The 24,194-nt window shown below is 45.2% G+C and overlaps 71 pseudogenes; all 71 read left to right on the top strand.

Moving 5' to 3' along the window:
* Window positions 1-233: 233 nt before the first annotated feature.
* LOC140085623 (5S ribosomal RNA) lies at window positions 234-352 on the top strand (annotated as a pseudogene).
* Window positions 353-611: 259 nt separating this feature from the next.
* LOC140093738 (5S ribosomal RNA) lies at window positions 612-730 on the top strand (annotated as a pseudogene).
* A 70-nt stretch (window positions 731-800) lies between these two features.
* On the top strand, window positions 801-919 carry LOC140097256 (5S ribosomal RNA; annotated as a pseudogene).
* Window positions 920-989: 70 nt separating this feature from the next.
* Window positions 990-1,108, top strand: LOC140098168 (5S ribosomal RNA; annotated as a pseudogene).
* A 72-nt stretch (window positions 1,109-1,180) lies between these two features.
* On the top strand, window positions 1,181-1,299 carry LOC140094156 (5S ribosomal RNA; annotated as a pseudogene).
* Window positions 1,300-1,558: 259 nt separating this feature from the next.
* Window positions 1,559-1,677, top strand: LOC140083167 (5S ribosomal RNA; annotated as a pseudogene).
* A 259-nt stretch (window positions 1,678-1,936) lies between these two features.
* Window positions 1,937-2,055, top strand: LOC140097806 (5S ribosomal RNA; annotated as a pseudogene).
* A 70-nt stretch (window positions 2,056-2,125) lies between these two features.
* Window positions 2,126-2,244, top strand: LOC140083166 (5S ribosomal RNA; annotated as a pseudogene).
* Window positions 2,245-2,503: 259 nt separating this feature from the next.
* On the top strand, window positions 2,504-2,622 carry LOC140093737 (5S ribosomal RNA; annotated as a pseudogene).
* Window positions 2,623-2,692: 70 nt separating this feature from the next.
* Window positions 2,693-2,811, top strand: LOC140098473 (5S ribosomal RNA; annotated as a pseudogene).
* A 70-nt stretch (window positions 2,812-2,881) lies between these two features.
* LOC140083165 (5S ribosomal RNA) lies at window positions 2,882-3,000 on the top strand (annotated as a pseudogene).
* Window positions 3,001-3,259: 259 nt separating this feature from the next.
* On the top strand, window positions 3,260-3,378 carry LOC140098167 (5S ribosomal RNA; annotated as a pseudogene).
* Window positions 3,379-3,450: 72 nt separating this feature from the next.
* On the top strand, window positions 3,451-3,569 carry LOC140094154 (5S ribosomal RNA; annotated as a pseudogene).
* Window positions 3,570-3,828: 259 nt separating this feature from the next.
* Window positions 3,829-3,947, top strand: LOC140083164 (5S ribosomal RNA; annotated as a pseudogene).
* A 259-nt stretch (window positions 3,948-4,206) lies between these two features.
* LOC140097805 (5S ribosomal RNA) lies at window positions 4,207-4,325 on the top strand (annotated as a pseudogene).
* A 70-nt stretch (window positions 4,326-4,395) lies between these two features.
* Window positions 4,396-4,514, top strand: LOC140091603 (5S ribosomal RNA; annotated as a pseudogene).
* Window positions 4,515-4,773: 259 nt separating this feature from the next.
* LOC140093736 (5S ribosomal RNA) lies at window positions 4,774-4,892 on the top strand (annotated as a pseudogene).
* A 70-nt stretch (window positions 4,893-4,962) lies between these two features.
* On the top strand, window positions 4,963-5,081 carry LOC140097862 (5S ribosomal RNA; annotated as a pseudogene).
* Window positions 5,082-5,340: 259 nt separating this feature from the next.
* On the top strand, window positions 5,341-5,459 carry LOC140083162 (5S ribosomal RNA; annotated as a pseudogene).
* A 448-nt stretch (window positions 5,460-5,907) lies between these two features.
* Window positions 5,908-6,026, top strand: LOC140089726 (5S ribosomal RNA; annotated as a pseudogene).
* A 259-nt stretch (window positions 6,027-6,285) lies between these two features.
* LOC140085622 (5S ribosomal RNA) lies at window positions 6,286-6,404 on the top strand (annotated as a pseudogene).
* A 259-nt stretch (window positions 6,405-6,663) lies between these two features.
* On the top strand, window positions 6,664-6,782 carry LOC140093733 (5S ribosomal RNA; annotated as a pseudogene).
* Window positions 6,783-6,852: 70 nt separating this feature from the next.
* LOC140097255 (5S ribosomal RNA) lies at window positions 6,853-6,971 on the top strand (annotated as a pseudogene).
* Window positions 6,972-7,041: 70 nt separating this feature from the next.
* Window positions 7,042-7,160, top strand: LOC140098165 (5S ribosomal RNA; annotated as a pseudogene).
* A 450-nt stretch (window positions 7,161-7,610) lies between these two features.
* Window positions 7,611-7,729, top strand: LOC140083161 (5S ribosomal RNA; annotated as a pseudogene).
* A 259-nt stretch (window positions 7,730-7,988) lies between these two features.
* LOC140097803 (5S ribosomal RNA) lies at window positions 7,989-8,107 on the top strand (annotated as a pseudogene).
* A 70-nt stretch (window positions 8,108-8,177) lies between these two features.
* On the top strand, window positions 8,178-8,296 carry LOC140083160 (5S ribosomal RNA; annotated as a pseudogene).
* Window positions 8,297-8,555: 259 nt separating this feature from the next.
* Window positions 8,556-8,674, top strand: LOC140093732 (5S ribosomal RNA; annotated as a pseudogene).
* Window positions 8,675-8,744: 70 nt separating this feature from the next.
* LOC140098471 (5S ribosomal RNA) lies at window positions 8,745-8,863 on the top strand (annotated as a pseudogene).
* A 70-nt stretch (window positions 8,864-8,933) lies between these two features.
* Window positions 8,934-9,052, top strand: LOC140083159 (5S ribosomal RNA; annotated as a pseudogene).
* Window positions 9,053-9,500: 448 nt separating this feature from the next.
* Window positions 9,501-9,619, top strand: LOC140083158 (5S ribosomal RNA; annotated as a pseudogene).
* Window positions 9,620-9,878: 259 nt separating this feature from the next.
* LOC140101685 (5S ribosomal RNA) lies at window positions 9,879-9,997 on the top strand (annotated as a pseudogene).
* Window positions 9,998-10,248: 251 nt separating this feature from the next.
* LOC140101684 (5S ribosomal RNA) lies at window positions 10,249-10,367 on the top strand (annotated as a pseudogene).
* A 70-nt stretch (window positions 10,368-10,437) lies between these two features.
* Window positions 10,438-10,556, top strand: LOC140081276 (5S ribosomal RNA; annotated as a pseudogene).
* Window positions 10,557-10,807: 251 nt separating this feature from the next.
* Window positions 10,808-10,926, top strand: LOC140101683 (5S ribosomal RNA; annotated as a pseudogene).
* Window positions 10,927-11,358: 432 nt separating this feature from the next.
* On the top strand, window positions 11,359-11,477 carry LOC140101682 (5S ribosomal RNA; annotated as a pseudogene).
* Window positions 11,478-11,728: 251 nt separating this feature from the next.
* On the top strand, window positions 11,729-11,847 carry LOC140101681 (5S ribosomal RNA; annotated as a pseudogene).
* Window positions 11,848-11,917: 70 nt separating this feature from the next.
* On the top strand, window positions 11,918-12,036 carry LOC140081275 (5S ribosomal RNA; annotated as a pseudogene).
* A 251-nt stretch (window positions 12,037-12,287) lies between these two features.
* Window positions 12,288-12,406, top strand: LOC140092559 (5S ribosomal RNA; annotated as a pseudogene).
* A 70-nt stretch (window positions 12,407-12,476) lies between these two features.
* Window positions 12,477-12,595, top strand: LOC140101678 (5S ribosomal RNA; annotated as a pseudogene).
* A 70-nt stretch (window positions 12,596-12,665) lies between these two features.
* Window positions 12,666-12,784, top strand: LOC140081274 (5S ribosomal RNA; annotated as a pseudogene).
* A 251-nt stretch (window positions 12,785-13,035) lies between these two features.
* On the top strand, window positions 13,036-13,154 carry LOC140101677 (5S ribosomal RNA; annotated as a pseudogene).
* A 251-nt stretch (window positions 13,155-13,405) lies between these two features.
* On the top strand, window positions 13,406-13,524 carry LOC140101676 (5S ribosomal RNA; annotated as a pseudogene).
* Window positions 13,525-13,594: 70 nt separating this feature from the next.
* On the top strand, window positions 13,595-13,713 carry LOC140081272 (5S ribosomal RNA; annotated as a pseudogene).
* A 251-nt stretch (window positions 13,714-13,964) lies between these two features.
* Window positions 13,965-14,083, top strand: LOC140101675 (5S ribosomal RNA; annotated as a pseudogene).
* Window positions 14,084-14,515: 432 nt separating this feature from the next.
* LOC140101674 (5S ribosomal RNA) lies at window positions 14,516-14,634 on the top strand (annotated as a pseudogene).
* Window positions 14,635-14,885: 251 nt separating this feature from the next.
* LOC140081271 (5S ribosomal RNA) lies at window positions 14,886-15,004 on the top strand (annotated as a pseudogene).
* A 251-nt stretch (window positions 15,005-15,255) lies between these two features.
* On the top strand, window positions 15,256-15,374 carry LOC140101672 (5S ribosomal RNA; annotated as a pseudogene).
* Window positions 15,375-15,625: 251 nt separating this feature from the next.
* Window positions 15,626-15,744, top strand: LOC140101671 (5S ribosomal RNA; annotated as a pseudogene).
* A 70-nt stretch (window positions 15,745-15,814) lies between these two features.
* On the top strand, window positions 15,815-15,933 carry LOC140089249 (5S ribosomal RNA; annotated as a pseudogene).
* A 251-nt stretch (window positions 15,934-16,184) lies between these two features.
* LOC140101670 (5S ribosomal RNA) lies at window positions 16,185-16,303 on the top strand (annotated as a pseudogene).
* A 432-nt stretch (window positions 16,304-16,735) lies between these two features.
* LOC140101669 (5S ribosomal RNA) lies at window positions 16,736-16,854 on the top strand (annotated as a pseudogene).
* Window positions 16,855-17,105: 251 nt separating this feature from the next.
* On the top strand, window positions 17,106-17,224 carry LOC140083981 (5S ribosomal RNA; annotated as a pseudogene).
* A 70-nt stretch (window positions 17,225-17,294) lies between these two features.
* LOC140081270 (5S ribosomal RNA) lies at window positions 17,295-17,413 on the top strand (annotated as a pseudogene).
* A 251-nt stretch (window positions 17,414-17,664) lies between these two features.
* LOC140092558 (5S ribosomal RNA) lies at window positions 17,665-17,783 on the top strand (annotated as a pseudogene).
* Window positions 17,784-17,853: 70 nt separating this feature from the next.
* On the top strand, window positions 17,854-17,972 carry LOC140101667 (5S ribosomal RNA; annotated as a pseudogene).
* A 70-nt stretch (window positions 17,973-18,042) lies between these two features.
* Window positions 18,043-18,161, top strand: LOC140081269 (5S ribosomal RNA; annotated as a pseudogene).
* A 251-nt stretch (window positions 18,162-18,412) lies between these two features.
* On the top strand, window positions 18,413-18,531 carry LOC140101666 (5S ribosomal RNA; annotated as a pseudogene).
* A 251-nt stretch (window positions 18,532-18,782) lies between these two features.
* On the top strand, window positions 18,783-18,901 carry LOC140101665 (5S ribosomal RNA; annotated as a pseudogene).
* A 70-nt stretch (window positions 18,902-18,971) lies between these two features.
* LOC140081267 (5S ribosomal RNA) lies at window positions 18,972-19,090 on the top strand (annotated as a pseudogene).
* A 251-nt stretch (window positions 19,091-19,341) lies between these two features.
* Window positions 19,342-19,460, top strand: LOC140101664 (5S ribosomal RNA; annotated as a pseudogene).
* A 432-nt stretch (window positions 19,461-19,892) lies between these two features.
* On the top strand, window positions 19,893-20,011 carry LOC140101663 (5S ribosomal RNA; annotated as a pseudogene).
* Window positions 20,012-20,262: 251 nt separating this feature from the next.
* On the top strand, window positions 20,263-20,381 carry LOC140083979 (5S ribosomal RNA; annotated as a pseudogene).
* Window positions 20,382-20,451: 70 nt separating this feature from the next.
* LOC140081266 (5S ribosomal RNA) lies at window positions 20,452-20,570 on the top strand (annotated as a pseudogene).
* Window positions 20,571-20,821: 251 nt separating this feature from the next.
* Window positions 20,822-20,940, top strand: LOC140092557 (5S ribosomal RNA; annotated as a pseudogene).
* A 70-nt stretch (window positions 20,941-21,010) lies between these two features.
* LOC140101662 (5S ribosomal RNA) lies at window positions 21,011-21,129 on the top strand (annotated as a pseudogene).
* A 70-nt stretch (window positions 21,130-21,199) lies between these two features.
* On the top strand, window positions 21,200-21,318 carry LOC140081265 (5S ribosomal RNA; annotated as a pseudogene).
* A 251-nt stretch (window positions 21,319-21,569) lies between these two features.
* On the top strand, window positions 21,570-21,687 carry LOC140098673 (5S ribosomal RNA; annotated as a pseudogene).
* Window positions 21,688-21,938: 251 nt separating this feature from the next.
* Window positions 21,939-22,057, top strand: LOC140101660 (5S ribosomal RNA; annotated as a pseudogene).
* Window positions 22,058-22,127: 70 nt separating this feature from the next.
* LOC140097458 (5S ribosomal RNA) lies at window positions 22,128-22,245 on the top strand (annotated as a pseudogene).
* Window positions 22,246-23,047: 802 nt separating this feature from the next.
* On the top strand, window positions 23,048-23,166 carry LOC140101659 (5S ribosomal RNA; annotated as a pseudogene).
* Window positions 23,167-24,194: the final 1,028 nt, after the last annotated feature.

The following is a 24,194-nucleotide window of genomic DNA, read 5'->3' as shown; positions in this document are numbered from 1 at the left end:
TTCTCTATGAGATAGTACAAGAAGGTTCAAATTGAACAGCTGCTGACAAAGGCCATTCTAAGCTGAATGTGCCTGCTCTCATCAGATCGCAGCAGCAATGAAGCTCAAGGCTTGGCAAGTACCAGAATGGGAGACTGGCTTGGAATCCCAAGTTCCGTTGACCTTTTTGAACATAAAAATTGTGTTAGTTTCTCTATGAGATAGTAAAAGAAGGTAGAAATTAGGCAACTGCGGTCAACGGCCATTCTAAGCTGAATGTGCCTGCTCTCGTCAGATCGCAGCAGCAATGCAGCTTAAGGCTTGGCAAGTACCAGCATGGGAGACTGGCTGGGAATCCCATGTTCCGTTGACCTTTTTGAACCTGAAAATTGTGTTAGTTTCTCTATGAGATAGTACAAGAAGGTTCAAATTGAACAGGTGCTGACAAAGGCCATTCTAAGCTGAATGTGCCTGCTCTCATCAGATCGCAGCAGCAATGAAGCTCAAGGCTTGGCAAGTACCAGAATGGGAGACTGGCTTGGAATCCCAAGTTCCGTTGACCTTTTTGAACATAAAAATTGTGTTAGTTTCTCTATGAGATAGTAAAAGAAGGTAGAAATTAGGCAACTGCTGTCAACGGCCATTCTAAGCTGAATGTGCCTGCTCTCGTCAGATCGCAGCAGCAATGCAGCTTAAGGCTTGGCAAGTACCAGCATGTGAGACTGGCTGGGAATCCCAAGTTCCGTTGACCTTTTTGAACATAAAAATTGTGTTAGTTTCTCTATGAGATAGTAAAAGAAGGTTCAAATTGAACAGCTGCTGTCAACGGCCATTCTAAACTGAATGTGCCTGCTCTCATCAGATCGCAGCAGCAATGCAGCTTAAGGCTTGGCAAGTACCAGCATGTGAGACTGGCTGGGAATCCCAAGTTCCGTTGACCTTTTTGAACATAAAAATTGTGTTAGTTTCTCTATGAGATAGTAAAAGAAGGTTCAAATTGAACAGCTGCTGTCAACGGCCATTTTAAGCTGAATGTGCCTGCTCTTATCAGATCGCAGCAGCAATGCAGCTTAAGGCTTGGCAAGTACCAGCATGGGAGACTGGCTGGGAATCCCATGTTCCGTTGACCTTTTTGAACCTGAAAATTGTGTTAGTTTCTCTGTCAAAGATGGTACAAGAAGGTTCAAATTGAACAGCTGCTGTCAACGGCCATTCTAAGCTGAATGTGCCTGCTCTCATCAGATTGCAGCAGCAATGCAGCTTAAGGCTTGGCAAGTACCAGCATGGGAGACTGGCTGGGAATCCCAAGTTCCATTGACCTTTTTGAACCTGAAAATTGTGTTAGTTTCTCTATGAGATAGTAAAAGTAGGTTCAAATTGAACAGCTGCTGTCAACAGCCATTCGAAGCTGAATGTGCCTGCTCTCGTCAGATCGCAGCAGCAATGCAGCTTAAGGCTTGGCAAGTACCAGCATGGGAGACTGGCTGGTAATCCCAAGTTCCGTTGAACTTTTTGAACCTGAAAATTCTGTTTGTTTCTCTATGTGATAGTAAAAGAAGGTTGAAATTGAACAGCTGCTGTCAACGGCCATTCTAAGCTGAATGTGCCTGCTCTCATCAGATCGCAGCAGCAATGCAGCTTAAGGCTTGGCAAGTACCAGCATGGGAGACTGGCTGGGAATCCCATGTTCCGTTGACCTTTTTGAACATAAAAATTGTGTTAGTTTCTCTATGAGATATTACAAGAAGGTTCAAATTGAACAGCTGCTGACAAAGGCCATTCTAAGCTGAATGTGCCTGCTCTCATCAGATCGCAGCAGCAATGAAGCTCAAGGCTTGGCAAGTACCAGAATGGGAGACTGGCTTGGAATCCCAAGTTCCGTTGACCTTTTTGAACATAAAAATTGTGTTAGTTTCTCTATGAGATAGTAAAAGAAGGTAGAAATTAGGCAAGTGCTGTCAACGGCCATTCTAAGCTGAATGTGCCTGCTCTCGTCAGATCGCAGCAGCAATGCAGCTTAAGGCTTGGCAAGTACCAGCATGGGAGACTGGCTGGGAATCCCAAGTTCAGTTGAACTTTTTGAACCTGAAAATTGTGTTTGTTTCTCTATGTGATAGTAAAAGAAGGTTGAAATTGAACAGCTGCTGTCAACGGCCATTCTAAGCTGAATGTGCCTGCTCTCATCAGATCGCAGCAGCAATGCAGCTTAAGGCTTGGCAAGTACCAGCATGGGAGACTGGCTGGGAATCCCATGTTCCGTTGACCTTTTTGAACCTGAAAATTGTGTTAGTTTCTCTATGAGATAGTACAAGAAGGTTCAAATTGAACAGCTGCTGACAAAGGCCATTCTAAGCTGAATGTGCCTGCTCTCATCAGATCGCTGCAGCAATGAAGCTCAAGGCTTGGCAAGTACCAGAATGGGAGACTGGCTTGGAATCCCAAGTTCCGTTGACCTTTGTGAACATAAAAATTGTGTTAGTTTCTCTATGAGATAGTAAAAGAAGGTAGAAATTAGGCAACTGCTGTCAACGGCCATTCTAAGCTGAATGTGCCTGCTCTCGTCAGATCGCAGCAGCAATGCAGCTTAAGGCTTGGCAAGTACCAGCATGTGAGACTGGCTGGGAATCCCAAGTTCCGTTGACCTTTTTGAACATAAAAATTGTGTTAGTTTCTCTATGAGATAGTAAAAGAAGGTTCAAATTGAACAGCTGCTGTCAACGGCCATTCTAAGCTGAATGTGCCTGCTCTCATCAGATTGCTGCAGCAATGCAGCTTAAGGCTTGGCAAGTACCAGCATGGGAGACTGGCTGGGAATCCCAAGTTCCGTTGAACTTTTTGAACCTGAAAATTGTGTTTGTTTCTCTATGTGATAGTAAAAGAAGGTTGAAATTGAACAGCTGCTGTCAACGGCCATTCTAAGCTGAATGTGCCTGCTCTCATCAGATCGCAGCAGCAATGCAGCTTAAGGCTTGGCAAGTACCAGCATGGGAGACTGGCTGGGAATCCCATGTTCCGTTGACCTTTTTGAACATAAAAATTGTGTTAGTTTCTCTATGAGATATTACAAGAAGGTTCAAATTGAACAGCTGCTGACAAAGGCCATTCTAAGCTGAATGTGCCTGCTCTCATCAGATCGCAGCAGCAATGAAGCTCAAGGCTTGGCAAGTACCAGAATGGGAGACTGGCTTGGAATCCCAAGTTCCGTTGACCTTTTTGAACCTGAAAATTGTGTTAATTTCTCTATGAGATAGTAAAAGAAGGTTCAAATTGAACAGCTGCTGTCAACGGCCATTTTAAGCTGAATGTGCCTGCTCTTATCAGATCGCAGCAGCAATGCAGCTTAAGGCTTGGCAAGTACCAGCATGGGAGACTGGCTGGGAATCCCATGTTCCGTTGACCTTTTTGAACCTGAAAATTGTGTTAGTTTCTCTGTCAAAGATGGTACAAGAAGGTTCAAATTGAACAGCTGCTGTCAACGGCCATTCTAAGCTGAATGTGCCTGCTCTCATCAGATTGCAGCAGCAATGCAGCTTAAGGCTTGGCAAGTACCAGCATGGGAGACTGGCTGGGAATCCCAAGTTCCATTGACCTTTTTGAACCTGAAAATTGTGTTAGTTTCTCTATGAGATAGTAAAAGTAGGTTCAAATTGGTCAGCTGCTGTCAACAGCCATTCGAAGCTGAATGTGCCTGCTCTCGTCAGATCGCAGCAGCAATGCAGCTTAAGGCTTGGCAAGTACCAGCATGGGAGACTGGCTGGGAATCCCAAGTTCCGTTGAACTTTTTGAACCTGAAAATTGTGTTTGTTTCTCTATGTGATAGTAAAAGAAGGTTGAAATTGAACAGCTGCTGTCAACGGCCATTCTAAGCTGAATGTGCCTGCTCTCATCAGATCGCAGCAGCAATGCAGCTTAAGGCTTGGCAAGTACCAGCATGGGAGACTGGCTGGGAATCCCATGTTCCGTTGACCTTTTTGAACATAAAAATTGTGTTAGTTTCTCTATGAGATATTACAAGAAGGTTCAAATTGAACAGCTGCTGACAAAGGCCATTCTAAGCTGAATGTGCCTGCTCTCATCAGATCGCAGCAGCAATGAAGCTCAAGGCTTGGCAAGTACCAGAATGGGAGACTGGCTTGGAATCCCAAGTTCCGTTGACCTTTTTGAACATAAAAATTGTGTTAGTTTCTCTATGAGATAGTAAAAGAAGGTAGAAATTAGGCAAGTGCTGTCAACGGCCATTCTAAGCTGAATGTGCCTGCTCTCGTCAGATCGCAGCAGCAATGCAGCTTAAGGCTTGGCAAGTACCAGCATGGGAGACTGGCTGGGAATCCCAAGTTCAGTTGAACTTTTTGAACCTGAAAATTGTGTTTGTTTCTCTATGTGATAGTAAAAGAAGGTTGAAATTGAACAGCTGCTGTCAACGGCCATTCTAAGCTGAATGTGCCTGCTCTCATCAGATCGCAGCAGCAATGCAGCTTAAGGTTTGGCAAGTACCAGCATGGGAGACTGGCTGGGAATCCCATGTTCCGTTGACCTTTTTGAACCTGAAAATTGTGTTAGTTTCTCTATGAGATAGTACAAGAAGGTTCAAATTGAACAGCTGCTGACAAAGGCCATTCTAAGCTGAATGTGCCTGCTCTCATCAGATCGCAGCAGCAATGAAGCTCAAGGCTTGGCAAGTACCAGAATGGGAGACTGGCTTGGAATCCCAAGTTCCGTTGACCTTTGTGAACATAAAAATTGTGTTAGTTTCTCTATGAGATAGTAAAAGAAGGTAGAAATTAGGCAACTGCTGTCAACGGCCATTCTAAGCTGAATGTGCCTGCTCTCGTCAGATCGCAGCAGCAATGCAGCTTAAGGCTTGGCAAGTACCAGCATGTGAGACTGGCTGGGAATCCCAAGTTCCGTTGACCTTTTTGAACATAAAAATTGTGTTAGTTTCTCTATGAGATAGTAAAAGAAGGTTCAAATTGAACAGCTGCTGTCAACGGCCATTCTAAGCTGAATGTGCCTGCTCTCATCAGATTGCTGCAGCAATGCAGCTTAAGGCTTGGCAAGTACCAGCATGGGAGACTGGCTGGGAATCCCATGTTCCGTTGACCTTTTTGAACCTGAAAATTGTGTTAGTTTCTCTATGAGATAGTAAAAGTAGGTTCAAATTGAACAGCTGCTGTCAACAGCCATTCGAAGCTGAATGTGCCTGCTCTCGTCAGATCGCAGCAGCAATGCAGCTTAAGGCTTGGCAAGTACCAGCATGGGAGACTGGCTGGGAATCCCAAGTTCCGTTGAACATTTTGAACCTGAAAATTGTGTTTGTTTCTCTATGTGATAGTAAAAGAAGGTTGAAATTGAACAGCTGCTGTCAACGGCCATTCTAAGCTGAATGTGCCTGCTCTCATCAGATCGCAGCAGCAATGCAGCTTAAGGCTTGGCAAGTACCAGCATGGGAGACTGGCTGGGAATCCCATGTTCCGTTGACCTTTTTGAACATAAAAATTGTGTTAGTTTCTCTATGAGATATTACAAGAAGGTTCAAATTGAACAGCTGCTGACAAAGGCCATTCTAAGCTGAATGTGCCTGCTCTCATCAGATCGCAGCAGCAATGAAGCTCAAGGCTTGGCAAGTACCAGAATGGGAGACTGGCTTGGAATCCCAAGTTCCGTTGACCTTTTTGAACCTGAAAATTGTGTTAGTTTCTCTATGAGATAGTAAAAGTAGGTTCAAATTGAACAGCTGCTGTCAACAGCCATTCGAAGCTGAATGTGCCTGCTCTCGTCAGATCGCAGCAGCAATGCAGCTTAAGGCTTGGCAAGTACCAGCATGGGAGACTGGCTGGGAATCCCAAGTTCCGTTGAACATTTTGAACCTGAAAATTGTGTTTGTTTCTCTATGTGATAGTAAAAGAAGGTTGAAATTGAACAGCTGCTGTCAACGGCCATTCTAAGCTGAATGTGCCTGCTCTCATCAGATCGCAGCAGCAATGCAGCTTAAGGCTTGGCAAGTACCAGCATGGGAGACTGGCTGGGAATCCCATGTTCCGTTGCCCTTTTTGAACCTGAAAATTGTGTTAGTTTCTCTATGAGATAGTACAAGAAGGTTCAAATTGAACAGCTGCTGACAAAGGCCATTCTAAGCTGAATGTGCCTGCTCTCATCAGATCGCAGCAGCAATGAAGCTCAAGGCTTGGCAAGTACCAGAATGGGAGACTGGCTTGGAATCCCAAGTTCCGTTGACCTTTTTGAACATAAAAATTGTGTTAGTTTCTCTATGAGATAGTAAAAGAAGGTAGAAATTAGGCAACTGCTGTCAACGGCCATTCTAAGCTGAATGTGCCTGCTCTCGTCAGATCGCAGCAGCAATGCAGCTTAAGGCTTGGCAAGTACCAGCATGGGAGACTGGCTGGGAATCCCATGTTCCGTTGACCTTTTTGAACCTGAAAATTGTGTTAGTTTCTCTATGAGATAGTACAAGAAGGTTCAAATTGAACAGGTGCTGACAAAGGCCATTCTAAGCTGAATGTGCCTGCTCTCATCAGATCGCAGCAGCAATGAAGCTCAAGGCTTGGCAAGTACCAGAATGGGAGACTGGCTTGGAATCCCAAGTTCCGTTGACCTTTTTGAACATAAAAATTGTGTTAGTTTCTCTATGAGATAGTAAAAGAAGGTAGAAATTAGGCAACTGCTGTCAACGGCCATTCTAAGCTGAATGTGCCTGCTCTCGTCAGATCGCAGCAGCAATGCAGCTTAAGGCTTGGCAAGTACCAGCATGTGAGACTGGCTGGGAATCCCAAGTTCCGTTGACCTTTTTGAACCTGACAATTGTGTTAGTTTCTCTATGAGATAGTAAAAGAAGGTTCAAATTGAACAGCTGCTGTCAACGGCCATTCTAAACTGAATGTGCCTGCTCTCATCAGATCGCAGCAGCAATGCAGCTTAAGGCTTGGCAAGTACCAGCATGTGAGACTGGCTGGGAATCCCAAGTTCCGTTGACCTTTTTGAACATAAAAATTGTGTTAGTTTCTCTATGAGATAGTAAAAGAAGGTTCAAATTGAACAGCTGCTGTCAACGGCCATTTTAAGCTGAATGTGCCTGCTCTTATCAGATCGCAGCAGCAATGCAGCTTAAGGCTTGGCAAGTACCAGCATGGGAGACTGGCTGGGAATCCCATGTTCCGTTGACCTTTTTGAACCTGAAAATTGTGTTAGTTTCTCTGTCAAAGATGGTACAAGAAGGTTCAAATTGAACAGCTGCTGTCAACGGCCATTATAAGCTGAATGTGCCTGCTCTCATCAGATTGCAGCAGCAATGCAGCTTAAGGCTTGGCAAGTACCAGCATGGGAGACTGGCTGGGAATCCCAAGTTCCATTGACCTTTTTGAACCTGAAAATTGTGTTAGTTTCTCTATGAGATAGTAAAAGTAGGTTCAAATTGAACAGCTGCTGTCAACAGCCATTCGAAGCTGAATGTGCCTGCTCTCGTCAGATCGCAGCAGCAATGCAGCTTAAGGCTTGGCAAGTACCAGCATGGGAGACTGGCTGGGAATCCCAAGTTCCGTTGAACTTTTTGAACCTGAAAATTGTGTTTGTTTCTCTATGTGATAGTAAAAGAAGGTTGAAATTGAACAGCTGCTGTCAACGGCCATTCTAAGCTGAATGTGCCTGCTCTCATCAGATCGCAGCAGCAATGCAGCTTAAGGCTTGGCAAGTACCAGCATGGGAGACTGGCTGGGAATCCCATGTTCCGTTGACCTTTTTGAACATAAAAATTGTGTTAGTTTCTCTATGAGATATTACAAGAAGGTTCAAATTGAACAGCTGCTGACAAAGGCCATTCTAAGCTGAATGTGCCTGCTCTCATCAGATCGCAGCAGCAATGAAGCTCAAGGCTTGGCAAGTACCAGAATGGGAGACTGGCTTGGAATCCCAAGTTCCGTTGACCTTTTTGAACATAAAAATTGTGTTAGTTTCTCTATGAGATAGTAAAAGAAGGTAGAAATTAGGCAAGTGCTGTCAACGGCCATTCTAAGCTGAATGTGCCTGCTCTCGTCAGATCGCAGCAGCAATGCAGCTTAAGGCTTGGCAAGTACCAGCATGGGAGACTGGCTGGGAATCCCAAGTTCAGTTGAACTTTTTGAACCTGAAAATTGTGTTTGTTTCTCTATGTGATAGTAAAAGAAGGTTGAAATTGAACAGCTGCTGTCAACGGCCATTCTAAGCTGAATGTGCCTGCTCTCATCAGATCGCAGCAGCAATGCAGCTTAAGGCTTGGCAAGTACCAGCATGGGAGACTGGCTGGGAATCCCATGTTCCGTTGACCTTTTTGAACCTGAAAATTGTGTTAGTTTCTCTATGAGATAGTACAAGAAGGTTCAAATTGAACAGCTGCTGACAAAGGCCATTCTAAGCTGAATGTGCCTGCTCTCATCAGATCGCAGCAGCAATGAAGCTCAAGGCTTGGCAAGTACCAGAATGGGAGACTGGCTTGGAATCCCAAGTTCCGTTGACCTTTGTGAACATAAAAATTGTGTTAGTTTCTCTATGAGATAGTAAAAGAAGGTAGAAATTAGGCAACTGCTGTCAACGGCCATTCTAAGCTGAATGTGCCTGCTCTCGTCAGATCGCAGCAGCAATGCAGCTTAAGGCTTGGCAAGTACCAGCATGTGAGACTGGCTGGGAATCCCAAGTTCCGTTGACCTTTTTGAACATAAAAATTGTGTTAGTTTCTCTATGAGATAGTAAAAGAAGGTTCAAATTGAACAGCTGCTGTCAACGGCCATTCTAAGCTGAATGTGCCTGCTCTCATCAGATTGCTGCAGCAATGCAGCTTAAGGCTTGGCAAGTACCAGCATGGGAGACTGGCTGGGAATCCCAAGTTCCGTTGAACTTTTTGAACCTGAAAATTGTGTTTGTTTCTCTATGTGATAGTAAAAGAAGGTTGAAATTGAACAGCTGCTGTCAACGGCCATTCTAAGCTGAATGTGCCTGCTCTCATCAGATCGCAGCAGCAATGCAGCTTAAGGCTTGGCAAGTACCAGCATGGGAGACTGGCTGGGAATCCCATGTTCCGTTGACCTTTTTGAACATAAAAATTGTGTTAGTTTCTCTATGAGATATTACAAGAAGGTTCAAATTGAACAGCTGCTGACAAAGGCCATTCTAAGCTGAATGTGCCTGCTCTCATCAGATCGCAGCAGCAATGAAGCTCAAGGCTTGGCAAGTACCAGAATGGGAGACTGGCTTGGAATCCCAAGTTCCGTTGACCTTTTTGAACCTGAAAATTGTGTTAGTTTCTCTATGAGATAGTAAAAGTAGGTTCAAATTGAACAGCTGCTGTCAACAGCCATTCGAAGCTGAATGTGCCTGCTCTCGTCAGATCGCAGCAGCAATGCAGCTTAAGGCTTGGCAAGTACCAGCATGGGAGACTGGCTGGGAATCCCAAGTTCCGTTGAACATTTTGAACCTGAAAATTGTGTTTGTTTCTCTATGTGATAGTAAAAGAAGGTTGAAATTGAACAGCTGCTGTCAACGGCCATTCTAAGCTGAATGTGCCTGCTCTCATCAGATCGCAGCAGCAATGCAGCTTAAGGCTTGGCAAGTACCAGCATGGGAGACTGGCTGGGAATCCCATGTTCCGTTGACCTTTTTGAACCTGAAAATTGTGTTAGTTTCTCTATGAGATAGTACAAGAAGGTTCAAATTGAACAGCTGCTGACAAAGGCCATTCTAAGCTGAATGTGCCTGCTCTCATCAGATCGCAGCAGCAATGAAGCTCAAGGCTTGGCAAGTACCAGAATGGGAGACTGGCTTGGAATCCCAAGTTCCGTTGACCTTTTTGAACATAAAAATTGTGTTAGTTTCTCTATGAGATAGTAAAAGAAGGTAGAAATTAGGCAACTGCGGTCAACGGCCATTCTAAGCTGAATGTGCCTGCTCTCGTCAGATCGCAGCAGCAATGCAGCTTAAGGCTTGGCAAGTACCAGCATGGGAGACTGGCTGGGAATCCCAAGTTCCGTTGACCTTTTTGAACCTGAAAATTGTGTTAGTTTCTCTATGAGATAGTAAAAGAAGGTTCAAATTGAACAGCTGCTGTCAACAGCCATTCTAAGCTGAATGTGCCTGCTCTCGTCAGATCGCAGCAGCTTAAGGCTTGGCAAGTACCAGCATGGGAGACTGGCTGGGAATCCCAAGTTCCGTTGACCTTTTTGAACCTGAAAATTGTGTTAGTTTCTCTATGAGATAGTAAAAGAAGGTTCAAATTGAACAGCTGCTGTCAACGGCCATTCTAAGCTGAATGTGCCTGCTCTCGTCAGATCGCAGCAGCAATGCAGCTTAAGGCTTGGCAAGTACCAGCATGGGAGACTGGCTGGGAATCCCAAGTTCCGTTGACCTTTTTGAACCTGAAAATTGTGTTAGTTTCTCTATGAGATAGTAAAAGAAAGTAGAAATTAGGCAGCTGCTGTCAACGGCCATTCTAAGCTGAATGTGCCTGCTCTCGTCAGATCGCAGCAGCAATGCAGCTTAAGGCTTGGCAAGTACCAGCATGGGAGACTGGCTGGGAATCCCAAGTTCTGTTGACCTTTTTGAACCTTAAAATTGTGTTAGTTTCTCTATGAGATAGTAAAAGAAGGTTCAAATTGAACAGCTGCTGTCAACGGCCATTCTAAGCTGAATGTGCCTGCTCTCATCAGATCGCAGCAGCTTAAGGCTTGGCAAGTACCAGCATGGGAGACTGGCTGGGAATCCCAAGTTCCGTTGACCTTTTTGAACCTGAAAATTGTGTTAGTTACTCTATGAGATAGTAAAAGAAGGTTCAAACTGAACAGCTGCTGTCAACGGCCATTCTAAGCTGAATGTGCCTGCTCTCGTCAGATCGCAGCAGCAATGCAGCTTAAGGCTTGGCAAGTACCAGCATGGGAGACTGGCTGGGAATCCCAAGTTCCGTTGACCTTTTTGAACCTGAAAATTGTGTTAGTTTCTCTATGAGATAGTAAAAGAAGGTTCAAATTGAACAGCTGCTGTCAACAGCCATTCTAAGCTGAATGTGCCTGCTCTCGTCAGATCGCAGCAGCTTAAGGCTTGGCAAGTACCAGCATGGGAGACTGGCTGGGAATCCCAAGTTCCGTTGACCTTTTTGAACCTGAAAATTGTGTTAGTTTCTCTATGAGATAGTAAAAGAAGGTTCAAATTGAACAGCTGCTGTCAACAGCCATTCTAAGCTGAATGTGCCTGCTCTCGTCAGATCGCAGCAGCTTAAGGCTTGGCAAGTACCAGCATGGGAGACTGGCTGGGAATCCCAAGTTCCGTTGACCTTTTTGAACCTGAAAATTGTGTTAGTTTCTCTATGAGATAGTAAAAGAAGGTTCAAACTGAACAGCTGCTGTCAACGGCCATTCTAAGCTGAATGTGCCTGCTCTCGTCAGATCGCAGCAGCAATGCAGCTTAAGGCTTGGCAAGTACCAGCATGGGAGACTGGCTGGGAATCCCAAGTTCCGTTGACCTTTTTGAACCTGAAAATTGTGTTAGTTTCTCTATGAGATAGTAAAAGAAGGTTCAAATTGAACAGCTGCTGTCAACAGCCATTCTAAGCTGAATGTGCCTGCTCTCGTCAGATCGCAGCAGCTTAAGGCTTGGCAAGTACCAGCATGGGAGACTGGCTGGGAATCCCAAGTTCCGTTGACCTTTTTGAACCTGAAAATTGTGTTAGTTTCTCTATGAGATAGTAAAAGAAGGTTCAAATTGAACAGCTGCTGTCAACGGCCATTCTAAGCTGAATGTGCCTGCTCTCGTCAGATCGCAGCAGCAATGCAGCTTAAGGCTTGGCAAGTACCAGCATGGGAGACTGGCTGGGAATCCCAAGTTCCGTTGACCTTTTTGAACCTGAAAATTGTGTTAGTTTCTCTATGAGATAGTAAAAGAAAGTAGAAATTAGGCAGCTGCTGTCAACGGCCATTCTAAGCTGAATGTGCCTGCTCTCGTCAGATCGCAGCAGCAATGCAGCTTAAGGCTTGGCAAGTACCAGCATGGGAGACTGGCTGGGAATCCCAAGTTCTGTTGACCTTTTTGAACCTGAAAATTGTGTTAGTTTCTCTATGAGATAGTAAAAGAAGGTTCAAATTGAACAGCTGCTGTCAACGGCCATTCTAAGCTGAATGTGCCTGCTCTCATCAGATCGCAGCAGCTTAAGGCTTGGCAAGTACCAGCATGGGAGACTGGCTGGGAATCCCAAGTTCCGTTGACCTTTTTGAACCTGAAAATTGTGTTAGTTTCTCTATGAGATAGTAAAAGAAGGTTCAAACTGAACAGCTGCTGTCAACGGCCATTCTAAGCTGAATGTGCCTGCTCTCGTCAGATCGCTGCATCAATGCAGCTTAAGGCTTGGCAAGTACCAGCATGGGAGACTGGCTGGGAATCCCAAGTTCCGTTGACCTTTTTGAACCTGAAAATTGTGTTAGTTTCTCTATGAGATAGTAAAAGAAGGTTCAAATTGAACAGCTGCTGTCAACGGCCATTCTAAGCTGAATGTGCCTGCTCTCGTCAGATCGCAGCAGCAATGCAGCTTAAGGCTTGGCAAGTACCAGCATGGGAGACTGGCTGGGAATCCCAAGTTCCGTTGACCTTTTTGAACCTGAAAATTGTGTTAGTTTCTCTATGAGATAGTAAAAGAAAGTAGAAATTAGGCAGCTGCTGTCAACGGCCATTCTAAGCTGAATGTGCCTGCTCTCGTCAGATCGCAGCAGCAATGCAGCTTAAGGCTTGGCAAGTACCAGCATGGGAGACTGGCTGGGAATCCCAAGTTCTGTTGACCTTTTTGAACCTGAAAATTGTGTTAGTTTCTCTATGAGATAGTAAAAGAAGGTTCCAATTGAACAGCTGCTGTCAACGGCCATTCTAAGCTGAATGTGCCTGCTCTCATCAGATCGCAGCAGCTTAAGGCTTGGCAAGTACCAGCATGGGAGACTGGCTGGGAATCCCAAGTTCCGTTGACCTTTTTGAACCTGAAAATTGTGTTAGTTTCTCTATGAGATAGTAAAAGAAGGTTCAAACTGAACAGCTGCTGTCAACGGCCATTCTAAGCTGAATGTGCCTGCTCTCGTCAGATCGCAGCAGCAATGCAGCTTAAGGCTTGGCAAGTACCAGCATGGGAGACTGGCTGGGAATCCCAAGTTCCGTTGACCTTTTTGAACCTGAAAATTGTGTTAGTTTCTCTATGAGATAGTAAAAGAAGGTTCAAATTGAACAGCTGCTGTCAACAGCCATTCTAAGCTGAATGTGCCTGCTCTCGTCAGATCGCAGCAGCTTAAGGCTTGGCAAGTACCAGCATGGGAGACTGGCTGGGAATCCCAAGTTCCGTTGACCTTTTTGAACCTGAAAATTGTGTTAGTTTCTCTATGAGATAGTAAAAGAAGGTTCAAATTGAACAGCTGCTGTCAACGGCCATTCTAAGCTGAATGTGCCTGCTCTCGTCAGATCGCAGCAGCAATGCAGCTTAAGGCTTGGCAAGTACCAGCATGGGAGACTGGCTGGGAATCCCAAGTTCCGTTGACCTTTTTGAACCTGAAAATTGTGTTAGTTTCTCTATGAGATAGTAAAAGAAAGTAGAAATTAGGCAGCTGCTGTCAACGGCCATTCTAAGCTGAATGTGCCTGCTCTCGTCAGATCGCAGCAGCAATGCAGCTTAAGGCTTGGCAAGTACCAGCATGGGAGACTGGCTGGGAATCCCAAGTTCTGTTGACCTTTTTGAACCTTAAAATTGTGTTAGTTTCTCTATGAGATAGTAAAAGAAGGTTCAAATTGAACAGCTGCTGTCAACGGCCATTCTAAGCTGAATGTGCCTGCTCTCATCAGATCGCAGCAGCTTAAGGCTTGGCAAGTACCAGCATGGGAGACTGGCTGGGAATCCCAAGTTCCGTTGACCTTTTTGAACCTGAAAATTGTGTTAGTTACTCTATGAGATAGTAAAAGAAGGTTCAAACTGAACAGCTGCTGTCAACGGCCATTCTAAGCTGAATGTGCCTGCTCTCGTCAGATCGCAGCAGCAATGCAGCTTAAGGCTTGGCAAGTACCAGCATGGGAGACTGGCTGGGAATCCCAAGTTCCGTTGACCTTTTTGAACCTGAAAATTGTGTTAGTTTCTCTATGAGATAGTAAAAGAAGGTTCAAATTGAACAGCTGCTGTCAACAGCCATTCTAAGCTGAATGTGCCTGCTCTCGTCAGATCGCAGCAGCTTAAGGCTTGGCAAGTACCAGCATGGGAGACTGGCTGGGAATCCCAAGTTCCGTTGACCTTTTTGAACCTGAAAATTGTGTTAGTTTCTCTATGAGATAGTAAAAGAAGGTTCAAATTGAACAGCTGCTGTCAACAGCCATTCTAAGCTGAATGTGCCTGCTCTCGTCAGATCGCAGCAGCTTAAGGCTTGGCAAGTACCAGCATGGGAGACTGGCTGGGAATCCCAAGTTCCGTTGACCTTTTTGAACCTGAAAATTGTGTTAGTTTCTCTATGAGATAGTAAAAGAAGGTTCAAACTGAACAGCTGCTGTCAACGGCCATTCTAAGCTGAATGTGCCTGCTCTCGTCAGATCGCAGCAGCAATGCAGCTTAAGGCTTGGCAAGTACCAGCATGGGAGACTGGCTGGGAATCCCAAGTTCCGTTGACCTTTTTGAACCTGAAAATTGTGTTAGTTTCTCTATGAGATAGTAAAAGAAGGTTCAAATTGAACAGCTGCTGTCAACAGCCATTCTAAGCTGAATGTGCCTGCTCTCGTCAGATCGCAGCAGCTTAAGGCTTGGCAAGTACCAGCATGGGAGACTGGCTGGGAATCCCAAGTTCCGTTGACCTTTTTGAACCTGAAAATTGTGTTAGTTTCTCTATGAGATAGTAAAAGAAAGTAGAAATTAGGCAGCTGCTGTCAACGGCCATTCTAAGCTGAATGTGCCTGCTCTCGTCAGATCGCAGCAGCAATGCAGCTTAAGGCTTGGCAAGTACCAGCATGGGAGACTGGCTGGGAATCCCAAGTTCTGTTGACCTTTTTGAACCTGAAAATTGTGTTAGTTTCTCTATGAGATAGTAAAAGAAGGTTCAAATTGAACAGCTGCTGTCAACGGCCATTCTAAGCTGAATGTGCCTGCTCTCATCAGATCGCAGCAGCTTAAGGCTTGGCAAGTACCAGCATGGGAGACTGGCTGGGAATCCCAAGTTCCGTTGACCTTTTTGAACCTGAAAATTGTGTTAGTTTCTCTATGAGATAGTAAAAGAAGGTTCAAACTGAACAGCTGCTGTCAACGGCCATTCTAAGCTGAATGTGCCTGCTCTCGTCAGATCGCAGCAGCAATGCAGCTTAAGGCTTGGCAAGTACCAGCATGGGAGACTGGCTGGGAATCCCAAGTTCCGTTGACCTTTTTGAACCTGAAAATTGTGTTAGTTTCTCTATGAGATAGTAAAAGAAGGTTCAAATTGAACAGCTGCTGTCAACAGCCATTCTAAGCTGAATGTGCCTGCTCTCGTCAGATCGCAGCAGCTTAAGGCTTGGCAAGTACCAGCATGGGAGACTGGCTGGGAATCCCAAGTTCCGTTGACCTTTTTGAACCTGAAAATTGTGTTAGTTTCTCTATGAGATAGTAAAAGAAGGTTCAAATTGAACAGCTGCTGTCAACGGCCATTCTAAGCTGAATGTGCCTGCTCTCGTCAGATCGCAGCAGCAATGCAGCTTAAGGCTTGGCAAGTACCAGCATGGGAGACTGGCTGGGAATCCCAAGTTCCGTTGACCTTTTTGAACCTGAAAATTGTGTTAGTTTCTCTATGAGATAGTAAAAGAAAGTAGAAATTAGGCAGCTGCTGTCAACGGCCATTCTAAGCTGAATGTGCCTGCTCTCGTCAGATCGTAGCAGCAATGCAGCTTAAGGCTTGGCAAGTACCAGCATGGGAGACTGGCTGGGAATCCCAAGTTCTGTTGACCTTTTTGAACCTTAAAATTGTGTTAGTTTCTCTATGAGATAGTAAAAGAAGGTTCAAATTGAACAGCTGCTGTCAACGGCCATTCTAAGCTGAATGTGCCTGCTCTCATCAGATCGCAGCAGCTTAAGGCTTGGCAAGTACCAGCATGGGAGACTGGCTGGGAATCCCAAGTTCCGTTGACCTTTTTGAACCTGAAAATTGTGTTAGTTACTCTATGAGATAGTAAAAGAAGGTTCAAACTGAACAGCTGCTGTCAACGGCCATTCTAAGCTGAATGTGCCTGCTCTCGTCAGATCGCAGCAGCAATGCAGCTTAAGGCTTGGCAAGTACCAGCATGGGAGACTGGCTGGGAATCCCAAGTTCCGTTGACCTTTTTGAACCTGAAAATTGTGTTAGTTTCTCTATGAGATAGTAAAAGAAGGTTCAAATTGAACAGCTGCTGTCAACAGCCATTCTAAGCTGAATGTGCCTGCTCTCGTCAGATCGCAGCAGCTTAAGGCTTGGCAAGTACCAGCATGGGAGACTGGCTGGGAATCCCAAGTTCCGTTGACCTTTTTGAACCTGAAAATTGTGTTAGTTTCTCTATGAGATAGTAAAAGAAGGTTCAAATTGAACAGCTGCTGTCAACAGCCATTCTAAGCTGAATGTGCCTGCTCTCGTCAGATCGCAGCAGCTTAAGGCTTGGCAAGTACCAGCATGGGAGACTGGCTGGGAATCCCAAGTTCCGTTGACCTTTTTGAACCTGAAAATTGTGTTAGTTTCTCTATGAGATAGTAAAAGAAGGTTCAAACTGAACAGCTGCTGTCAACGGCCATTCTAAGCTGAATGTGCCTGCTCTCGTCAGATCGCAGCAGCAATGCAGCTTAAGGCTTGGCAAGTACCAGCATGGGAGACTGGCTGGGAATCCCAAGTTCCGTTGACCTTTTTGAACCTGAAAATTGTGTTAGTTTCTCTATGAGATAGTAAAAGAAGGTTCAAATTGAACAGCTGCTGTCAACAGCCATTCTAAGCTGAATGTGCCTGCTCTCGTCAGATCGCAGCAGCTTAAGGCTTGGCAAGTACCAGCATGGGAGACTGGCTGGGAATCCCAAGTTCCGTTGACCTTTTTGAACCTGAAAATTGTGTTAGTTTCTCTATGAGATAGTAAAAGAAGGTTCAAATTGAACAGCTGCTGTCAACGGCAATTCTAAGCTGAATGTGCCTGCTCTCGTCAGATCGCAGCAGCAATGCAGCTTAAGGCTTGGCAAGTACCAGCATGGGAGACTGGCTGGGAATCCCAAGTTCCGTTGACCTTTTTGAACCTGAAAATTGTGTTAGTTTCTCTATGAGATAGTAAAAGAAAGTAGAAATTAGGCAGCTGCTGTCAACGGCCATTCTAAGCTGAATGTGCCTGCTCTCGTCAGATCGCAGCAGCAATGCAGCTTAAGGCTTGGCAAGTACCAGCATGGGAGACTGGCTGGGAATCCCAAGTTCTGTTGACCTTTTTGAACCTGAAAATTGTGTTAGTTTCTCTATGAGATAGTAAAAGAAGGTTCAAATTGAACAGCTGCTGTCAACGGCCATTCTAAGCTGAATGTGCCTGCTCTCATCAGATCGCAGCAGCTTAAGGCTTGGCAAGTACCAGCATGGGAGACTGGCTGGGAATCCCAAGTTCCGTTGACCTTTTTGAACCTGAAAATTGTGTTAGTTTCTCTATGAGATAGTAAAAGAAGGTTCAAACTGAACAGCTGCTGTCAACGGCCATTCTAAGCTGAATGTGCCTGCTCTCGTCAGATCGCTGCATCAATGCAGCTTAAGGCTTGGCAAGTACCAGCATGGGAGACTGGCTGGGAATCCCAAGTTCCGTTGACCTTTTTGAACCTGAAAATTGTGTTAGTTTCTCTATGAGATAGTAAAAGAAGGTTCAAATTGAACAGCTGCTGTCAACGGCCATTCTAAGCTGAATGTGCCTGCTCTCGTCAGATCGCAGCAGCAATGCAGCTTAAGGCTTGGCAAGTACCAGCATGGGAGACTGGCTGGGAATCCCAAGTTCCGTTGACCTTTTTGAACCTGAAAATTGTGTTAGTTTCTCTATGAGATAGTAAAAGAAAGTAGAAATTAGGCAGCTGCTGTCAACGGCCATTCTAAGCTGAATGTGCCTGCTCTCGTCAGATCGCAGCAGCAATGCAGCTTAAGGCTTGGCAAGTACCAGCATGGGAGACTGGCTGGGAATCCCAAGTTCTGTTGACCTTTTTGAACCTGAAAATTGTGTTAGTTTCTCTATGAGATAGTAAAAGAAGGTTCCAATTGAACAGCTGCTGTCAACGGCCATTCTAAGCTGAATGTGCCTGCTCTCATCAGATCGCAGCAGCTTAAGGCTTGGCAAGTACCAGCATGGGAGACTGGCTGGGAATCCCAAGTTCCGTTGACCTTTTTGAACCTGAAAATTGTGTTAGTTTCTCTATGAGATAGTAAAAGAAGGTTCAAACTGAACAGCTGCTGTCAACGGCCATTCTAAGCTGAATGTGCCTGCTCTCGTCAGATCGCAGCAGCAATGCAGCTTAAGGCTTGGCAAGTACCAGCATGGGAGACTGGCTGGGAATCCCAAGTTCCGTTGACCTTTTTGAACCTGAAAATTGTGTTAGTTTCTCTATGAGATAGTAAAAGAAGGTTCAAATTGAACAGCTGCTGTCAACAGCCATTCTAAGCTGAATGTGCCTGCTCTCGTCAGATCGCAGCAGCTTAAGGCTTGGCAAGTACCAGCATGGGAGACTGGCTGGGAATCCCAAGTTCCGTTGACCTTTTTGAACCTGAAAATTGTGTTAGTTTCTCTATGAGATAGTAAAAGAAGGTTCAAATTGAACAGCTGCTGTCAACGGCCATTCTAAGCTGAATGTGCCTGCTCTCGTCAGATCGCAGCAGCAATGCAGCTTAAGGCTTGGCAAGTACCAGCATGGGAGACTGGCTGGGAATCCCAAGTTCCGTTGACCTTTTTGAACCTGAAAATTGTGTTAGTTTCTCTATGAGATAGTAAAAGAAAGTAGAAATTAGGCAGCTGCTGTCAACGGCCATTCTAAGCTGAATGTGCCTGCTCTCGTCAGATCGCAGCAGCAATGCAGCTTAAGGCTTGGCAAGTACCAGCATGGGAGACTGGCTGGGAATCCCAAGTTCTGTTGACCTTTTTGAACCTTAAAATTGTGTTAGTTTCTCTATGAGATAGTAAAAGAAGGTTCAAATTGAACAGCTGCTGTCAACGGCCATTCTAAGCTGAATGTGCCTGCTCTCATCAGATCGCAGCAGCTTAAGGCTTGGCAAGTACCAGCATGGGAGACTGGCTGGGAATCCCAAGTTCCGTTGACCTTTTTGAACCTGAAAATTGTGTTAGTTACTCTATGAGATAGTAAAAGAAGGTTCAAACTGAACAGCTGCTGTCAACGGCCATTCTAAGCTGAATGTGCCTGCTCTCGTCAGATCGCAGCAGCAATGCAGCTTAAGGCTTGGCAAGTACCAGCATGGGAGACTGGCTGGGAATCCCAAGTTCCGTTGACCTTTTTGAACCTGAAAATTGTGTTAGTTTCTCTATGAGATAGTAAAAGAAGGTTCAAATTGAACAGCTGCTGTCAACAGCCATTCTAAGCTGAATGTGCCTGCTCTCGTCAGATCGCAGCAGCTTAAGGCTTGGCAAGTACCAGCATGGGAGACTGGCTGGGAATCCCAAGTTCCGTTGACCTTTTTGAACCTGAAAATTGTGTTAGTTTCTCTATGAGATAGTAAAAGAAGGTTCAAATTGAACAGCTGCTGTCAACAGCCATTCTAAGCTGAATGTGCCTGCTCTCGTCAGATCGCAGCAGCTTAAGGCTTGGCAAGTACCAGCATGGGAGACTGGCTGGGAATCCCAAGTTCCGTTGACCTTTTTGAACCTGAAAATTGTGTTAGTTTCTCTATGAGATAGTAAAAGAAGGTTCAAACTGAACAGCTGCTGTCAACGGCCATTCTAAGCTGAATGTGCCTGCTCTCGTCAGATCGCAGCAGCAATGCAGCTTAAGGCTTGGCAAGTACCAGCATGGGAGACTGGCTGGGAATCCCAAGTTCCGTTGACCTTTTTGAACCTGAAAATTGTGTTAGTTTCTCTATGAGATAGTAAAAGAAGGTTCAAATTGAACAGCTGCTGTCAACAGCCATTCTAAGCTGAATGTGCCTGCTCTCGTCAGATCGCAGCAGCTTAAGGCTTGGCAAGTACCAGCATGGGAGACTGGCTGGGAATCCCAAGTTCCGTTGACCTTTTTGAACCTGAAAATTGTGTTAGTTTCTCTATGAGATAGTAAAAGAAGGTTCAAATTGAACAGCTGCTGTCAACGGCAATTCTAAGCTGAATGTGCCTGCTCTCGTCAGATCGCAGCAGCAATGCAGCTTAAGGCTTGGCAAGTACCAGCATGGGAGACTGGCTGGGAATCCCAAGTTCCGTTGACCTTTTTGAACCTGAAAATTGTGTTAGTTTCTCTATGAGATAGTAAAAGAAAGTAGAAATTAGGCAGCTGCTGTCAACGGCCATTCTAAGCTGAATGTGCCTGCTCTCGTCAGATCGCAGCAGCAATGCAGCTTAAGGCTTGGCAAGTACCAGCATGGGAGACTGGCTGGGAATCCCAAGTTCTGTTGACCTTTTTGAACCTGAAAATTGTGTTAGTTTCTCTATGAGATAGTAAAAGAAGGTTCAAATTGAACAGCTGCTGTCAACGGCCATTCTAAGCTGAATGTGCCTGCTCTCATCAGATCGCAGCAGCTTAAGGCTTGGCAAGTACCAGCATGGGAGACTGGCTGGGAATCCCAAGTTCCGTTGACCTTTTTGAACCTGAAAATTGTGTTAGTTTCTCTATGAGATAGTAAAAGAAGGTTCAAACTGAACAGCTGCTGTCAACGGCCATTCTAAGCTGAATGTGCCTGCTCTCGTCAGATCGCTGCATCAATGCAGCTTAAGGCTTGGCAAGTACCAGCATGGGAGACTGGCTGGGAATCCCAAGTTCCGTTGACCTTTTTGAACCTGAAAATTGTGTTAGTTTCTCTATGAGATAGTAAAAGAAGGTTCAAATTGAACAGCTGCTGTCAACGGCCATTCTAAGCTGAATGTGCCTGCTCTCGTCAGATCGCAGCAGCAATGCAGCTTAAGGCTTGGCAAGTACCAGCATGGGAGACTGGCTGGGAATCCCAAGTTCCGTTGACCTTTTTGAACCTGAAAATTGTGTTAGTTTCTCTATGAGATAGTAAAAGAAAGTAGAAATTAGGCAGCTGCTGTCAACGGCCATTCTAAGCTGAATGTGCCTGCTCTCGTCAGATCGCAGCAGCAATGCAGCTTAAGGCTTGGCAAGTACCAGCATGGGAGACTGGCTGGGAATCCCAAGTTCTGTTGACCTTTTTGAACCTGAAAATTGTGTTAGTTTCTCTATGAGATAGTAAAAGAAGGTTCCAATTGAACAGCTGCTGTCAACGGCCATTCTAAGCTGAATGTGCCTGCTCTCATCAGATCGCAGCAGCTTAAGGCTTGGCAAGTACCAGCATGGGAGACTGGCTGGGAATCCCAAGTTCCGTTGACCTTTTTGAACCTGAAAATTGTGTTAGTTTCTCTATGAGATAGTAAAAGAAGGTTCAAACTGAACAGCTGCTGTCAACGGCCATTCTAAGCTGAATGTGCCTGCTCTCGTCAGATCGCAGCAGCAATGCAGCTTAAGCTTGGCAAGTACCAGCATGGGAGACTGGCTGGGAATCCCAAGTTCCGTTGACCTTTTTGAACCTGAAAATTGTGTTAGTTTCTCTATGAGATAGTAAAAGAAGGTTCAAATTGAACAGCTGCTGTCAACAGCCATTCTAAGCTGAATGTGCCTGCTCTCGTCAGATCGCAGCAGCTTAAGGCTTGGCAAGTACCAGCATGGGAGACTGGCTGGGAATCCCAAGTTCCGTTGACCTTTTTGAACCTGAAAATTGTGTTAGTTTCTCTATGAGATAGTAAAAGAAGGTTCAAATTGAACAGCTGCTGTCAACGGCCATTCTAAGCTGAATGTGCCTGCTCTCGTCAGATCGCAGCAGCAATGCAGCTTAAGGCTTGGCAAGTACCAGCATGGGAGACTGGCTGGGAATCCCAAGTTCCGTTGACCTTTTTGAACCCTGAAAATTGTGTTAGTTTCTCTATGAGATAGTAAAAGAAGTAGAAATTAGGCAGCTGCTGTCAACGGCCATTCTAAGCTGAATGTGCTGCTCTCGTCAGATCGCAGCAGCAATGCAGCTTAAGGCTTGGCAAGTACCAGCATGGGAGACTGGCTGGGAATCCCAAGTTCTGTTGACCTTTTTGAACCTTAAAATTGTGTTAGTTTCTCTATGAGATAGTAAAAGAAGGTTCAAATTGAACAGCTGCTGTCAACGGCCATTCTAAGCTGAATGTGCCTGCTCTCATCAGATCGCAGCAGCTTAAGGCTTGGCAAGTACCAGCATGGGAGACTGGCTGGGAATCCCAAGTTCCGTTGACCTTTTTGAACCTGAAAATTGTGTTAGTTACTCTATGAGATAGTAAAAGAAGGTTCAAACTGAACAGCTGCTGTCAACGGCCATTCTAAGCTGAATGTGCCTGCTCTCGTCAGATCGCAGCAGCATTGCAGCTTAAGGCTTGGCAAGTACCAGCATGGGAGACTGGGCTGGGAATCCCAAGTTCCGTTGACCTTTTTGAACCTGAAAATTGTGTTAGTTTCTCTATGAGATAGTAAAAGAAGGTTCAAATTGAACAGCTGCTGTCAACAGCCATTCTAAGCTGAATGTGCCTGCTCTCGTCAGATCGCAGCAGCTTAAGGCTTGGCAAGTACCAGCATGGGAGACTGGCTGGGAATCCAAGTTCCGTTGACCTTTTTGAACCTGAAAATTGTGTTAGTTTCTCTATGAGATAGTAAAAGAAGGTTCAAATTGAACAGCTGCTGTCAACAGCCATTCTAAGCTGAATGTGCCTGCTCTCGTCAGATCGCAGCAGCTTAAGGCTTGGCAAGTACCAGCATGGGAGACTGGCTGGGAATCCCAAGTTCCGTTGACCTTTTTGAACCTGAAAATTGTGTTAGTTTCTCTATGAGATAGTAAAAGAAGGTTCAAACTGAACAGCTGCTGTCAACGGCCATTCTAAGCTGAATGTGCCTGCTCTCGTCAGATCGCAGCAGCAATGCAGCTTAAGGCTTGGCAAGTACCAGCATGGGAGACTGGCTGGGAATCCCAAGTTCCGTTGACCTTTTTGAACCTGAAAATTGTGTTAGTTTCTCTATGAGATAGTAAAAGAAGGTTCAAATTGAACAGCTGCTGTCAACAGCCATTCTAAGCTGAATGTGCCTGCTCTCGTCAGATCGCAGCAGCTTAAGGCTTGGCAATACCAGCATGGGAGACTGGCTGGGAATCCCAGTTCCGTTGACCTTTTTGAACCTGAAAATTGTGTTAGTTTCTCTATGAGATAGTAAAAGAAAGTAGAAATTAGGCAGCTGCTGTCAACGGCCATTCTAAGCTGAATGTGGCCTGCTCTCGTCAGATCGCAGCAGCAATGCAGCTTAAGGGCTTGGCAAGTACCAGCATGGGAGACTGGCTGGGAATCCCAAGTTCTGTTGCCCTTTTTGAACCTGAAAATTGTGTTAGTTTCTCTATGAGATAGTAAAAGAAGGTTCCAATTGAACAGCTGCTGTCAACGGCCATTCTAAGCTGAATGTGCCTGCTCTCATCAGAATCGCAGCAGCTTAAGGCTTGGCAAGTACCAGCATGGGAGACTGGCTGGGAATCCCAAGTTCCGTTGACCTTTTTGAACCTGAAAATTGTGTTAGTTTCTCTATGAGATAGTAAAAGAAGGTTCAAACTGAACAGCTGCTGTCAACGGCCATTCTAAGCTGAATGTGCCTGCTCTCGTCAGATCGCAGCAGCAAGCAGCTTAAGGGCTTGGCAAGTACCAGCATGGGAGACTGGCTGGAATCCCAAGTTCCGTTGACCTTTTTGAACCTGAAAATTGTGTTAGTTTCTCTATGAGATAGTAAAAGAAGGTTCAAATTGAACAGCTGCTGTCAACAGCCATTCTAAGCTGAATGTGCCTGCTCTCGTCAGATCGCAGCAGCTTAAGGCTTGGCAAGTACCAGCATGGGAGACTGGCTGGGAATCCCAAGTTCCGTTGACCTTTTGAACCTGAAAATTGTGTTAGTTTCTCTATGAGATAGTAAAAGAAGGTTCAAATTGAACAGCTGCTGTCAACAGCCATTCTAAGCTGAATGTGCCTGCTCTCGT

This window comes from Engystomops pustulosus, chromosome 9 (genome assembly GCF_040894005.1).
Source record: "Engystomops pustulosus chromosome 9, aEngPut4.maternal, whole genome shotgun sequence".
Classification (NCBI taxonomy): domain Eukaryota; kingdom Metazoa; phylum Chordata; class Amphibia; order Anura; family Leptodactylidae; genus Engystomops; species Engystomops pustulosus.
This window is presented reverse-complemented; position numbering and strand designations above follow the sequence as displayed.